Source organism: Pogoniulus pusillus, chromosome 25 (assembly GCF_015220805.1).
Source record: "Pogoniulus pusillus isolate bPogPus1 chromosome 25, bPogPus1.pri, whole genome shotgun sequence".
In the NCBI taxonomy this organism is placed as follows: Eukaryota; Metazoa; Chordata; class Aves; order Piciformes; family Lybiidae; genus Pogoniulus; species Pogoniulus pusillus.
Window position 1 is genome coordinate 14,048,349 of NC_087288.1, and position 15,316 is coordinate 14,063,664.

General features: G+C 40.8%; 1 protein-coding gene across 4 annotated transcripts in view; it reads right to left on the reverse strand.

Annotated features, from left to right (window-relative positions):
• The window catches only part of ESRRG (estrogen related receptor gamma), a 414,670-nt gene that overhangs the window by 372,235 nt on the left and 27,119 nt on the right, over positions 1-15,316 (reverse strand). Inside the window, exon 2 of one of the 4 annotated variants that reach the window (XM_064164516.1) lies at positions 7,033-7,078. The exons of the other annotated variants lie outside the window; for them this stretch is intronic. The gene's annotated coding sequence lies outside the window, so the exon portion shown is untranslated. The remainder of the gene's footprint in view (positions 1-7,032; positions 7,079-15,316) is intronic. 4 annotated transcript variants of the gene reach the window in all.

A 15,316-nucleotide genomic window follows, 5' to 3' on the forward strand; every position in this document is an offset into this window, starting at 1 on the left:
TCTGATTTAGAGCTGCTCTGAGAACTTGATTATTAACAAATCACTTCCCCAAATTGTTATGACAAGATTCACATATGCAAATGGCAAGCTGCTCATATGTACACAGCAAAAGAAATTAATACAAAGGTTCCTAGATTTATTTATGGTTATTTCCTGTTGTGCTTTACTGCAAATGAGCCACGTTGACATGGGAACACCCAGGCCATAACTGCTCAACATGCTTCTGCCTTCTCCTACCTCCCTGTGGAAATGACATTACCTTCTGGCATTAGAGAAAGCAAAACTACCACAGCAGTTCTCAAGCTGCAAATTTGGGAGGATTACCCCCAGAACAGCTCAGATCACAGGCTTGGGAGGATATTTCATACTTTAAACAAGATTGATGGCGGAGGAGGGGGACCAACAAATATATATTTTTTAAAAACCTCATGCTTCAAAGCTTAGATTAATCCCTAATAATGAAAGATTAGGATGAGATCGCGTAGGGAGAAGATTATCCCATGTCTGCCAATTGTGAGGCTCACAACTTTCCTTGAGGCGTCTGGGGTTGGTCATTGTTAGAGACAGAACAGGAGGCTAGAAGGATCTCAGGATTGATTCATTTCATACCTTCTACATTTCTCTTGAAATAACCAAGACACAAACAAAAGACAATAAAGCTAATTGTTTTGAAAGCAGCAGTCTTCTACCTAAATGAAACGCCCATCATTTGGTATCAGGCTCTATGCACCACAACCCTGACAAGACAACTGCGCCTCGCTGCAACTGCCCTCCTTCTCCTCCATGTCTCCTACTATTTTTTATCATGGTTGTAATTTCACTGTAATTTCCTCAGGGCAGCAACCACTCCACATTTACACATGAATTAAAACAACACCTCGCACAATAGCATACCAGTCCTGATTGGAACTTGGACTGCTCCTGGGAATGCTGCTAGGAACACTGCTATAAAAAGAGCTCATAAATGTCTAGAGTATGGCACAGTAACACACACATACCTTTTATCACAGTTAGCATTACCAAGTGTTCATTCTTTTTTTTCCCAGTAAAACTGTGGATGGCCTTGTTTATTTCCTAGCTCCAAGATGGCTGCATGGTGTGTAGCTAAGATCCAGCACACCTTCACCAGCATTCTCTGTCAAGTTAGGCATGTACTATGTATGTCTGTATTTATTCTTCAACAGAATGATAGAAATGTTACAATGTCTCACTACAGATACTGAATCTTGCTTAAAATTTGCATGGAAGCTGGTAACAAGCTGGGGACACTCAGGATAAGGAATCAAAGGAACCCCACATCAGTCTCAGCCACATAATCCCTGTGCACCTGTTACAGACCTACTGAGTCTTGACCTGATTAGCACAAATTCCCTTCAAATTTCTTTCCTTCACTCTGAGAGGCTTTTGACCTTTGAACTAATATTTTAATATATTCTGGAATTTGTAATGTTGCATATAGTAAATTAGTTATTTTCTGGTACTTCAAATATAGAGTTGGAAAGGACCTTAAAGACCATCTAGTTCCAACCTCCCTGCCATGGGCAGGGACATCTTCCAATAGACCATACTGCTCAAGACCCTGTTCAATCTGGTCTTGAACACATTCAGGGAGGGGACATCCACAACCTTCCTTGGCAACCTGTTACTGTGTCTCACCACTCTCACTGTAAAGATTTTCTTCCTAAAATTCAGTCTGAAACTAGCCTCTTCCAGCCAAAAAAACATTCTCCCTTGCCCGATCACTACAAGCCCTTGTAAAAAGTCCCTCCCCAGCTTTCTGGTAGGCCCCTTTAAGGTACTGGAAAGCTGCTCTAAGGTGTCCCTGAACCCTTCTCCAGGCTGAACAACCCCAACTCTTGCAGCCTGTCCCTGTAGGGGAGGTGCTCCAGACATATAAAAGACAAAATTCTAACTTAGTCTGATATTCAGTCACTTTATCTGGGAGTGGGTGCAGAGGAGGTGGCAAATAAATAAATTACTTGAGAATAGGCACTCTTTAAGGTCAAGTTCCATGTTGGAATCACTCATTCCAATATTTAACATCTAGGAAAAAAATGAAGAAATGGCCAAAAGGTAAAATATATTGAAAATCTTAATGAGAATAAGAGAGCCATTTTGCTAGGTTTGTATTCTATGTTTGCATGGCACCAGAAGTTCACCTTAAAAAATCTACCATGCAGCAGTTGTTAGCAATTGTGTTAATATCTCTCAAAGTAAAATTAAACATGTTCAAATGACTTTTTTGTCAACTACCAGTTGATGGACCTCTTATTTATTATATATATGAAAAATTTTACACAAGCAAATTTTGTGGCAAATCCAAGGTCAGGATTTCTTTTCCTCTGGCTCCTGATGGGTTAGAAGAATTACAAGGCCTTCATGCGTTTTTCCACACAAACTTACATTCAGTGAAAGTATCATCCATGACATAAATATGGAGAGTTGCCATCTCCCAGAAACATCACATTGTTGGACATTGCCAGTCTGAGCACTTCAGCTTCTCTATGAACTTCCCACAGCTTGCAACTTAACTCCTGTTTCTTTTGCCCAGTGCCCCCCACAGCTTTAACCAAAGCAAACTCTACCCAGCGTAACACTTCCACTCCAGGCAAAGCTCATTCAGGAATCAACTTCTCACGCCTACAAACAGAGTGAGACCATGGTCTATATGGAAGAGGCTACTGATAAACCTGCACACACTCAGATATGCAACAAAGTCCAATGGAATCCTATTAGGGAATAATACAAATGACAGAGCTTAAAGAATACAGTTAGCTCCTAATTAAACAGCCCATAAATCTGTTACAGAACTTGCAGAATTTATCACCAGAACAGGAATCTCAAGACCTTTCACAAAGTCTCATTTTAACAGACCTGTTGTCCACTGAACCAACAACTTTGTTGCTCACAGACAAGATATCTCACCAACTTAAGTACTATTAAAAGATGATTATGCAGTGAGCTTTCCTGAAATTGTATAACATTTGCATGGTATAACACATACTCTTACTTGTTCGCTGCAGTCTGATTCAAAGTGCTATAAATATGTTTGCCCTTTCTGCTAAGCCTGCCTAGGGGATTAGCAACCCCCCAAAAGTTCAGTTGAATATTAACTGCATTAACTTTGCAGACTGTAACATACTGTTACACTCAAACAGCCTACGGTGCAGTATGGATGACTTGCTTAATAAAAAAATGTTTTCATGCAAAGCCCTACTGCTAGGGAAAAAAAATTTTTGCTCTCCCAAAAGAGATGACCTCTTCCATTTAACTTCATAAAGCAAATAAATAAAAGGAAGATCTTTACAGGGATGTCCAGGAGAAATGCTTATCATTTTGTCTGTCAAACCAGATGGACTTCCCTTGTCAACACAACACTAGCGCCACTCTGTTAGCAGTTGAGTCAGTTTGCCACAAAACCCCAACAACCTACTGTGAAATACAGTAGCAAAGTGTCATTTACTGTAGTAGTGTGAAGTTAAAAGCTAGAAAAGAAGTATGACTGTTTGCTTACTTATTTTCTTAAGTAGTTCTTTGTGTGCCAACTCCCATAAAAAACACGTGCCAAAAGACTTTCCAGCACAAAGTTATACAGTGGCAAAGACAAACAAAAGGAACAAGAAATATTTAGAAGTTGGAAGAGAAAGAGTTGACAGGAGCGTAAAAAGGGAGCTGACTTGATAGCTAATGGCAAGAGTAAAGAAAGAATAAGTTCTTAAACTTCCTCAGTGAAGAGCTCCCAGGCAGAGGGTAACTGACAGTATGTGTTCAAAGGGAAAGAAAGGTAAGGGGAAAGAGGAGAACAAGAATGGCTGCATCAAGTTTCTGAAGGTTACATGGTATGAAGGGGACTAGTAGAATTGCTGGAAGTATCAAATGAATTGTTAAAATACCTTTAAGGATGAAAAAAAAATCTCCCTTATTATAATCACAGTAATACAAAAATGCAGAACATGTCTAATACTTGATGAGATAGAAATCACTTAATACATTTTCTTTGCCTTCATAAAACTAAACACATGAAACAAACCTTCTTTATGTTCCTGTGGGAACATGCAACGACTCTCACAGACCTTAACACTGAACACTTCAATGAAACCTTCTTCATTCAGTCTCAATTCATACAAACACACTGTCCCATACCAAAGTCTTGGGTGTAATCAGAAATTAAATCAAAAAAGTTAGAAAACATGTTTCTCCATAACGCTGTGCACTTGCTTGCTTATGCCATTCACCATCACAATTAGGTTCTCTACAAATGGAGACCAACAATAGATATTGGTAGTTAACACAAGAACTTAAATAGCAGAGAGCCTCAGACAATAGCATTAAACTGGAATGAAAGCTTTACAGAAAAAGAGAAATGCTGTGCTGCCTGCAATCACCTCCCTCCCTTACACACACACAGACTGCACACCTGCTACCCACCGGCCAGATGGGACTGAATTCTCCTGAATCAGATCTTGGATTTTTAAACTCAGCTTGAGTTCAATTGGATTTCAAGACATCCAAATATACTATCACTTCACATTTAAAAAGTAACATCAGTGTCCAGGAACTCCTCGTTTCAGTATCGTTCCCACAATGAGGTAAGTATCAAAGTGGGATTGTTGACCCAAATGTACTAATACAAATAACTGAAACATAGCCTTGCAGCAGCATTTAATTCAATTGCATATGCTCACTTCCTGCATGAAACCCCAAAACAACCTGATTTTATATTATCAGCATGTTAAAAGAGATCGAGAATTTAGCTAATCTGTAGTGACCGGCAGTGGTTTTTTCAGAAGTCCGTGAAGGCAATTTAGCAGCCCAAACTCACTTACAGCCTTGTAGGAACCAGCCTTTAATGCACAAGCATCATAAAATATTAACACATGTTAAGAAAAAAGCTGGGAAACATTATATTCCTAGAGAATTTGCTAAGCTTGCAAAATGCGACACTTATCATCAATAAAACTTTCTTTGGTTAAGAGACCCCTAGCCTGCTCTTCAGAAAAAGGTCCCTTTCATCCTCCCTCCACCAACTCTCTCTTTCCTGCACTTTAATGGGCTGCTCACAATGGGTAAAGCCACATTTTCAATTGGGACTGGCCTCCAAACTACTCTTGCTTCACCTTTTCCATTGATCCTGAAACCGATTTGAGACTTGCAGGGGGTTAAACAAGTCATTGGCCAGCAGTGAGGTGTTCTCTGCGGGGACCATGGGCATCTGGAAGCTACTGCCAGTGGTGTTCCGCCAGAGCCACGTCTGGCAAGCACCGAGGCACAGAAATGCAAGTCCTGCTTGCTTGGCCAGCCTTGGACTGACCTTTAGTCATAACAGAGAAGAGGAGTTTTGTTAGTGAACACCGAGTTCTGGTCTACACATTTTTTAAATTGATTGTTTTATTGATGTAAAGTGCCCAGGTGCCCTCATGACAGTCACTAATATAGATTTTCAAAATAAAATTAATTAAGGGCCAGTCTGGACCACCTTTACTGTCACCATGCAGTACCCTTTTCTACAAGTAACAATGCTATCAAGCAGCAAGCACAAGTACAGTGTTCATAGAGTATTTCATTACATCTCAAAACACTTGACTATGGAGGTCAAGATCGCTGTCACCTATCTACGCGCGCGCACACACACACACACAGATACACACACTCTCACTCACTCTTCTCTCCTACCTTCTGAAAGGGGAACTGAAGCACAGAAAACTTAACCAAAAAAAGTCCGTGCTGGGATGACAGCTGTATTGCAGAGAGCTCTGTCCCTCCAGACCGCAGTGAGAGCATGGCTCGGCGTGAGCCTGAGCAGAAGCAGAGCAGCCTGGCACGCAGGCTAATCTGAATTACACTCATCCAACCCTTGAAATGGTTCGTCATTAGCTCTGGGTTAATGGAGTCCCAATGAGTAGTGTTATTTTCATCCCCTGCCTACTGAACACAAAATTCATTTGCAAATATCCTGTAAAATACTGCAAAGCAAGCCAAAGAGATATGACAACATAAGAGGCATACTATTTATGGAATGCACTTACCGTCATTTAGAAAAGGAAGCTGACATGAGCAACAGCCTAAATTTAGCAGCACATTTAGTTTTTATTCACCAGTCACAATGACAACATTTTAGAAGGCTACCACACACCTTGTGCGCCAAAAGGTTCAAGTGAAATCAAGACAGACTTTGATCTGAAAGGAATTCAGGATCAGCTCCTTAATGAATACAACACTGAGTTAAATTAAGGCAATCACCATCTTGACTTTCTATTCCAAGTAGATATAAAATTACATTGATTGCAGGAAATGGTGGCATTCAAACAATATTGCAACGGCCAAAGCCTGAAAGCTAAATTCATTGTCGAGCTAAACTAGGCTTTCAGAGGGCACCATTTGATTTGAGGGAAAAAAGCTTCTACGAACCACATGTTTCCAATTAATAGTTTAAAAGGCAGAGTAAAAAAAGGGAAAAACATTAGTCAATATGCCACATGCCACTCAAACAACCAGAGTCTCTGCATGTAGGTACTGTACAAATACATATATAGAGAGAGGTAGATGTGTTATGAGTGTGTTGGGTTTTTTTAAGGCAGGCTGTGCTACAAAGGCCAAATTTGAGATTTAGAAAGACAAATGTATTTCAGAACAGCCTGAGAAAGCTTTCACCCACACTTCCTTTAATTCAACAGTAATTTTAAATCAACAGTGTGCAAAGTTAAACCCAGTTCTCTCGAAAACTCAGATAAAGAATTAATTCGAACCCTTACCTTTGGCACCTTAAAGACTTTTGGCCATGACTTACCTGTATAAATAGAAAGAACTAATTTACTACAGAAATGCCCATGGGCAAACATGTTCTGGCTAATGAAGTGTTCAGCTTTTGCATGATTAACCAGCTGGTGGGGGTGGTGTAAAAATCACAGGGCATAAAATAATAAGAAAAATTGATTAGCAGCTCTTTTTTAAAGCAGTCTATGAAAAAATTACGTATTTTTGCACAGCAGTTTGGAAAAGGACTGTACAGAAAGATAGAGTCAAATGACTTACCAAGGAGTCAGGCAGAGACTGTACCAGGAACTCACTCCTCCAAGACCTGCATCGCAGAGAGGTTCAAGTGAAAAGTGCGAAACCAACCAGCACCATGGCCGGACTACTTACACAACTGGTCCTGCCACTAGTCATAAAGGTAATTTTCTACTATATTGCAAAAGACATCACAGAAAGTTAAAAAAATATGACTGTGCTTTTGAGTCAGTTCAGTTTCTTCCCCAGTGCTCTATACTCACAAGTGCCTTAGCTGGCTACAGGTATTCCACAAGCCAACTCAAGAAGTGCCTCTGTATGAGCCAAGGGATTCATATGCTACGTAGAAATAATGCTCACATTCAGGTGGTGCTACATAAAGAAGATGGGGTTTGTACTCACGAGGGACAAAACTCCCCTTGCCCTTCCCATCTTGTATATGGGACTTCTTACAAGCTCACATGCTCTGCCCTCAAAATAGGACCCAATTAGTGTACAAATACTTGGCAGACAGGTCACGAAAATAAATGTATCATTAACTGTCCCCTGAACCAATGCAGGCTATGCTGAAGCAGTTTTACTTCATACAGATTTGCTCAAGGTCTCTTCAACTAGAGTACAAGTGGCACGTTACAGTTTCTTTAAAAAGGAAAACCAGATATTTTTATAGCCTTGGATTACTTCAGAAATACCAAGCAGCTGCTTATGTAAAGCATATGCACCAGTAACAAGAAACTGCAAAAAAATTAAGCTACAGATAATTTGCTCTAGGCCCCAGTAATAGTCACAGTCCTCTATCTCCCTTACTTCTATGGAAAATGCATGTTTTATGTCTATTTATGGACTTTTACTGGCTTACAGCTACGTACCATGGGAGAAACAGGCAAACGATTGGCATCTCAGGGATCTGCAATGTGTTCCAGCCTGGGGGATGCAGCTCTAACTTTAATGCTGGGACTTCATGGGTTGGGAACCTACTTTAAGTCCTTTTGGCAATATACAAGCAGTCACCTTACAGCCATGGCTAATTTCTAACTGTAACCAGACAACGAGTTTCCCCTCTCATGGTATATGATGTATCTTCATGTGCTCTGCTACCTGGATATGAATTCAATTCTTAAATCATGCTGGTATACTGTGCATCTGTGGCTCAAACTGTTCAATCATAACATGGGAGTTTTTGCAAGGAGTAACAATTTTACCTGAAACAGGAGCTAATGTAAGAAGCAAAGCAGGAGTTAACGCAAGAAGTAAAGCAGAACTCTGAAACCCTTTTGCCTTCTTTCTATAGCTCCTTCATTTATCTTTATTTCCACTTTTCTGAGGAAGAAAGTACCCCTTTAAATGCACCAAAAGTGAGATTTTCCCATGCTGTTTCTATATACAAGCCATGCAGGTTATCCTGAGAATGGTTCACTTCATGTAGACAACATACACTCTGCTTCACCCAAAGATTCACACCAAAGACCTGGTAGGGCTTGTGCAGGTTAGATAACTCTACAAATACTCCATGGTGGCTTTCCTTAGTTCTCACGTGCCTCTAGCAGTCACTTGACACTTCTGACATCAAAGAGGTTTCCGCATGTTCTCATGCATTTGCTGGATAGATGGCTCTTTCTACATAGTTCTTGCATTTGAGCCTCCTCTAACCTTGAGGAGACATTTCTACATATTAACACCTGTGAAAGTGGGCGCAGAACAGGCATAAACCAAAAGGAATAGAGGGAAAATTAAAAAGCTGCTATGCAGCAACATTTCCCTTAGTACATCAGATGAGGAAGACCTCTATCTCTAGATACAATTCACAATAAACCAGAAGTTTCCAGTTAAGCAAGAAGTGGCATTAAATTCCATTTGAGTCTAATTTCTATGGTCAAATTGAATCTTGAGCAAATTTTTAAATGTTAGGTATTTCTAACTCTGATCAACTGGGATCCTGACAACACTGGAGCTGGTAAACTGTGTTTGAAGCTATTTTCAAAGATGGTAACAGCTTAATATAGTTCCGACACAACATTTATTAACTGCAGCCATACTTGCTAAGAAATTATACAGTAGACTAAATAACATCATAATTTTGGCTAGCCCACTTGTCTTAAAAGTTGGGTTTTTTTTAATGCCATTTTTCACTACAGAAACTGAATGCTTGTTAAAATCACAGGGCTTTAAAGGAATTCAGAAATATGAGGCACAGCTGTTTTACAGATGGAAAAAATAATTCTTCAGACCTGTACATTGGACTGCATCAGCTTATTTATCTGTTTACTTAAAAGCAATTGTTTTGGAAGAGTCCCCCAATGAGCACGTGCTCTGTGCTTTGCAGAGGGGTCAAGCACAAGATACAGACTGCAGACTACAGGTTTAACTTCCAAGAACATGCATATACAAAGGTATTTGGGTGCCTAATTCCACCCATAACTCTCAGTGAAATAGATAGAGGGTAAGCACCTCTGAGGACACAATCCTTTGACACTACCACAGATTTTTCATCTGGATCCAGGTTCATGCTATTTTTGACAGCAAAACAGCAGAAAATTAAAAAACATTTTGCTTCATGGCCTCCTTATTCCCTCCTGTATTGGAGTTTCTCTAATTTTTAACACGGCTCCCAGTAGAGGACACAACAACCAAATGGGCTGGTCTTGTTACCAGTGTTTTGCACACTAATTAGTAACAATGAGAGCTTAAAGCAACCAGTAGGACATTTCATGCCACTACTGCTTAAGTCTGCGTTGACTACCTCTGCTTCAGCCATACCCATGAAGAATATTTGGAGGGTTCTTCCTGCCCATCAATTTTTAGCAAGGATATGGTTTCCTATAGTATTAGAAATTGATAAGTAATATTGTTAACCTATGTGTCACAGCTAAATATCAGGTGTTGAGAGTATATGAAAGAGCCAAAGGCCTTTTTTTTTCCAATAAAGTATTTTGATTACCTATAATGTGATTATATAGTTGACCAATGAGTAACACAGTATGAGATTCATCCTATAGCAAACAAGTTGGATACAGACTTTTACAGTGCACACACACATCCCACTCAGGCTGGAAGAGAACCATGCTCTGTTGCTTCACTGCATGTTCAGCAATTTACTTCTAACTTGGATGAAAAAAACAATGATTTATTCAAAAGTCATTTAAAACTCTTTCTGAATAACTTCTGAAGGACAGCTGTCAAGAAAGCAGCACATCTGAAGAAGAGATACATACAGAAAACCTGTAAACCATCTTCTCCAACTGAGAGACCAAACTGCTAAAATTAGTTCTTGGAATTTCTCCTTTAGGTGCCAGTTTGAGTCTTGTTCCAAATGATCATGACCTAACAATCCTTCTGACAATAATCCACAACTAGTCAATGAGATCTATTTGCTGATTAGATGCATGGAATCCCCGCACAAAACATCACATTTGAAACCTCACTTTTAAAACTACACTTTTGTTCTAGCACCCTGAAAGTAACTGTAGAAACACAAAGAACTCAGATGGCCTCTCAACCCCCATTGGAAGTGACAAGGGAGTCATTCTAAAATTGCAGGCATGCTGTCAAGTGCAGGTGTTTGTAAACAAGTTTGGAAATGTTTCTAATTATAAATTACAAGAGTTAAAATTAGAAGTCAAATCCTTTAGCTTTAAAAAAAGAACTTCCAAAAGGGTTCACCTAAATGAGAGCAACTAGTGATGTTTTAGTCACGAGAGCAGAATTTCTGTCCAGAGTGACATACTGCTCTTCATCAAACTTTCCACTATGACTTACAGTACATTTCTTTAAGAAAAGAAGTATTCAATAAGAATTTTAATTTGCTATCATACTATGACACTGAATATATGAATATGCTATCTAAAAATACTCTATGCACAGGTCTTCTGCATGTCATATAATTAAAAAGATGAGGGGGAAAAAGAATTATGTTCCCAAAAATTCTGAACCTGTCCTGCCTGCCAACAGAGTGGGGAACTTCCCACGCTGATCTTCTGAGAACTCAAACCAAACTCTCCTTGAAGCCTTACTCTTCTGCATAAAGTTCTCTCATAACCTCCCCTACTGAAGAAATAGGACTTTACCTCTGCAGAAGCTCTAGGAAAAAGCAAAGCTTTTACCAGACTCCAGGGAAGGTGTTTCTCTTTTTAGGGAAAAGAAAATAAAGGCTAATGCTGGAATCTCTTAGTCTTGACATTATTTCTTAAGGGAAATATAACAGCACATCTCAACACATTACAGAATCACAGAAGCAGCCACGGTTGGGAGGGGCCACAAGGATCATCTAGTTCCAACCTCCCTGCCATGCCCAGGGACACCCTACCCTAGATCAGGCTGCCCACAGCCTCATCCCGCCTGGCCTTAAACACCTCCAGGGACCGGGCCTCAACCACCTCCCTGGGCAACCCATTCCAGGCTCTCACCACTCTAGTGGCAAAGAACTTCCTCCACACGTCCAGCCTGACTCTCCCCATCTCCAGCTTTGCTCCATTCCCACCAGTCCTGTCACTCCCTGAGAGCCTAAAAAGTCCCTCCCCAGCTTTTTTGTAGGCCTCTTTCAGATACTGGAAGGCCACAAGAAGGTCACCTGGGAGCCTCCTCTTCTCCAGACTGCACAGCCCCAACTCTGCCCTCATAGGAGAACTTCTCCAGGCCTCTGATCATCCTCGTGGCCCTTCTCTGGACACACTCCAGCATGTCCACATCCCTCTTGTAACAGAGGCTCCAGAACTGGAAGCAGTACTCCTGGTGGAGTAGAATAGCTCTGACTGATTACAAGTGAACAAAAAAGAAACTATTTCAGAGAAACCTGACTGCAGCCTCACCTCAAGCAAGCAGCAGTCTTCTTCCTGCATGGTCCTGAAAAATCAATGGGAAATGGATAAAATAGTAAGGACTTGCTCCAGCACCAAAGTGGGATTGATCCTGTCCAGCAGACATCCCTCTACTGCCCACCTGAAGCACAGGCAGGTGCAGTGAGAAGAAAAGGAACAACAGCTCTTCAGCTTCTCCACAGACAGCTTCCTCCTCCCTCTTCACCATGACAGAGGAAAAGCTCAAACTCGTCCTCCTCAAAAACCATGACAGAGGTTGCCCTTGGCCTGTCAGACAGAGAGAGCTATTTCATGTAACAACCACTACTAAGCCCTTCCTTTTTCTTCCCTGCTTTTTCTTTATAGTATTTGCTGTACCAAAATAGCAGTTTCCATATTTTTTTCTGGACAGCATTTTGGAACTCGCTACCTTCCACAAACACAACTGTACCAGTTTAGTGCCTGTCTTGGAGTTAACAAGTACGGTGCTGCATCAGGATGAGAATACAAATGTGCTTTCAAACTGGGAGCCTTGCAGGTGGCACTTCCCTTGCTGCAAGCCATGGATATAACTCGGAATTGCTTATCACTTGAGCCAAACCTTTATCTTTTGCATTACTGATGCAAGTATGGGATGGAGAAGCCTAGTTTTCCACTTAGGTGAAGAGACCACAGCAGAATCAGAGAAGAGACCTCCGAGATCAGTCAGTCAAACCTATCACCCAGCCCTCTCCAATCAACTAGACCATGGCACCAAGCACCTCATCCGATCTTTTCTTGAACACCTCCAGGGATGGTGACTCCGCCACCTCCCTGGGCAGCCACTCGAATGCCAGTCACTCTCTCTGTGGAGAACTTTCTCCTAACATTCAGACTAGACCTTCCCTGGTGCAACTTGAGCCTGTGTCCCCTTGTTCTGTTGCTGGTTGTCTGGGAGAAGAGGCCAACCCCACCTGGCTACAGCCTCCCTTCAGGTAGTTGCAGACAGCAATGAGTTCTGCCCTGAGCCTCCTCTTCTGCAGGCCGCACCCCCCCAGCTCCCTCGGCCTTTCCTCACAGGGCTGTGCTCCAGGCCCCTCACCAGCTTTGGCGCCCTCCTGTGGACACCTTCCAGTATCTCAACATCTCTCTTGAATTGAGGAGCCCAGAACTGGACACAGTAAGTGGAAGCAGAGGGAGGACACATCTCACCTGCAGCTGGAGGTTGCTCCCCGACTTTTCCTTGGCTCGAGTACCTCGCTCTCCCCTTTCCTGGCTGGTGCAGTGAGAGCTCCCCCTCCTGTTCCAGTCTAACCAATGTTAGACTTTGCCCTACTGGAAGGGTGGCCTGGTTCAAAGAAGGTTCAAAAGCAGGCTCAGTCAGCTAGGTTTCCTCCTGGAAACTGACATCAAAATTAATTCCCAGAAGAGGAAATATTATAATCCTCCAATTAAAATCTAGGTAAAATGACTTATTTATTAAACATAGATATATGTGCACATGCACAGCTTTGAACATGTACTCTGACACACGCTGTGTGTGCATATCTGCTATATACATGTGCACACAGACACACAGCACTGCAGATTTTTAATGCCACTAATCTCATTACTCTTCTCACTCAACATAAGTATTTATCAGTTTCTACAAGCCCACCTAACTTCTGAAGCACCTATGCTTTTGCATGTACCTGCACTGTGTTCCTCTGGAACATTTTCTTCCTAAATTACTATATATTGGAGCTGTGTTTGAAAGTTAATAAAAACCCCATCCAACCCAAAAGCTTTTCACTGAGGGCATAAATATTTTAACAATATCTTTGTATTTAGGAGACTTTGCATCAAAGTCAAGATCAGATAGGGCAATTAACCCATTACAGGGTTTGGGTTTTTTTTAAGATGCTAGATAAAAGAAAACACATTTAGGAAATGCTTAATCAGACTTAAATTATGCATTTGAGAACTAAAATAATCTCTGAGATTTATTTCTAATATTTTCTGCATGCTGAAATGAAAGCATGAAGAGCTGCACAATTGAATATATCTTCTACCAAAAATAGCTGAAAAAAATACTATAGAAGAGTGCCTGCTGGGTTGGTTATAAAAGTAAAGTATAATCCATTAACTGCTAATTAGAAGCATCAGAAGCAGGCTTTGCTGCAACGAGAGCTGGCCCCTAAGTAGATGTTTCTGTAACCATTTAAAGGCACAGGGTTTCTCCAGTTGCTGAGAATGGAGCTTGGATGGTTTCAGCATAAAGGCCATGTGAAAAGAGACTGTGGCACTTGGCCATGTTACCCAGCTGTTTTCTAAATATGATGACAGGTGCCATTTTTTCCATTTGATCGTGGAACGTAATACATCTTCAAACAAATTTTCCCCAAATAGTCTGGTGCAGTTACATTTCAGAGATTCAAATAGAAGAATGTGTTTTTTCTCTCTGACAGACACACACTGCAGTCTTTGGCAGATAATGAAATAGCTGCTTTTTCCTCAAAGCTGATTTTTGTTATGTGTATTATTTTGCTTTTAACTGTTATTGTAGAAGGGAGAGAATAGGATTTGGGCAGAGGATTTAAAGCTGAAGGAATATGAAGAAAAATAAATAAAAAAGGGGAAAAAAGAAAACTAAAAAGCCATTCTTTATAACTAAACTTAATAAATTTGCCTTGCAGCAGGGAAGGAGTCTCCTTCTCTCTGTCCACTGCTCCATAATTTCTCCTATTCTTTATCTAACCACCTGGTCAAATCAAGCTCCTTTTCAACTACTGAAGGCCAAAAAGGTCTCTCGATCCAGGTGCTTATCCAAAGGCTTTAAGGTGTGAGAACAAAAAAAGATGAAGCTCAAAGAAATGCCAGTGCCACAACTCCCTGCAGAAGCAACAAAGACACAGAAAACAAATTATGGACACGTGCAACAAAGAGATGATGGCTTGAAATGGATGACAGGCTCCAAACCCAGCCATGCTAGATGTGAAGCCAAAACGGAGCTTGGCTTCCTCCAGGGCTTGAGTGGCTTCAAGCAGTGGATGATGACAGGACACAAGTCAGGCTGCATAACTTGAAGAATCAGGAAAAAAACAAGCAGATAGCTAACTTCCCTTGTTAAGAAAAGGGAAATAGCCAACACAAGGGGAAATAGTTCAGGTCAGTGTTTTGGGCTTTTAATCTACATGGATTGATAAAGGAAGAAAGTTTGTGTGGGACAGTAAAGTGAGGTTATTTAGGGTTGTTTTTTTCTCTCTGTTTCCTTTTTTAAATGGTCTTTCATTAAGAAAAACTAAGATGGCAAAGAATCATTTTCTGAAGTTAAACATGTACGAAAGAATAAAGCTATGACTGCGGTAGAAATAACAAAATGAAATTTAGCTTAAATCAAGGTCTTAAATATTTGTTGACCCTGGCAGCAGCTTCCACAAGGCAGATGGGTATATCTGTTTTTATTTTGCATGTAAGAAAACAAGCATAAAACGCCCCAATGCCGTGGAGGGAATCAGTGTCAAAGCCATGATTAGTAGTTCAGAAGTTATCTGATT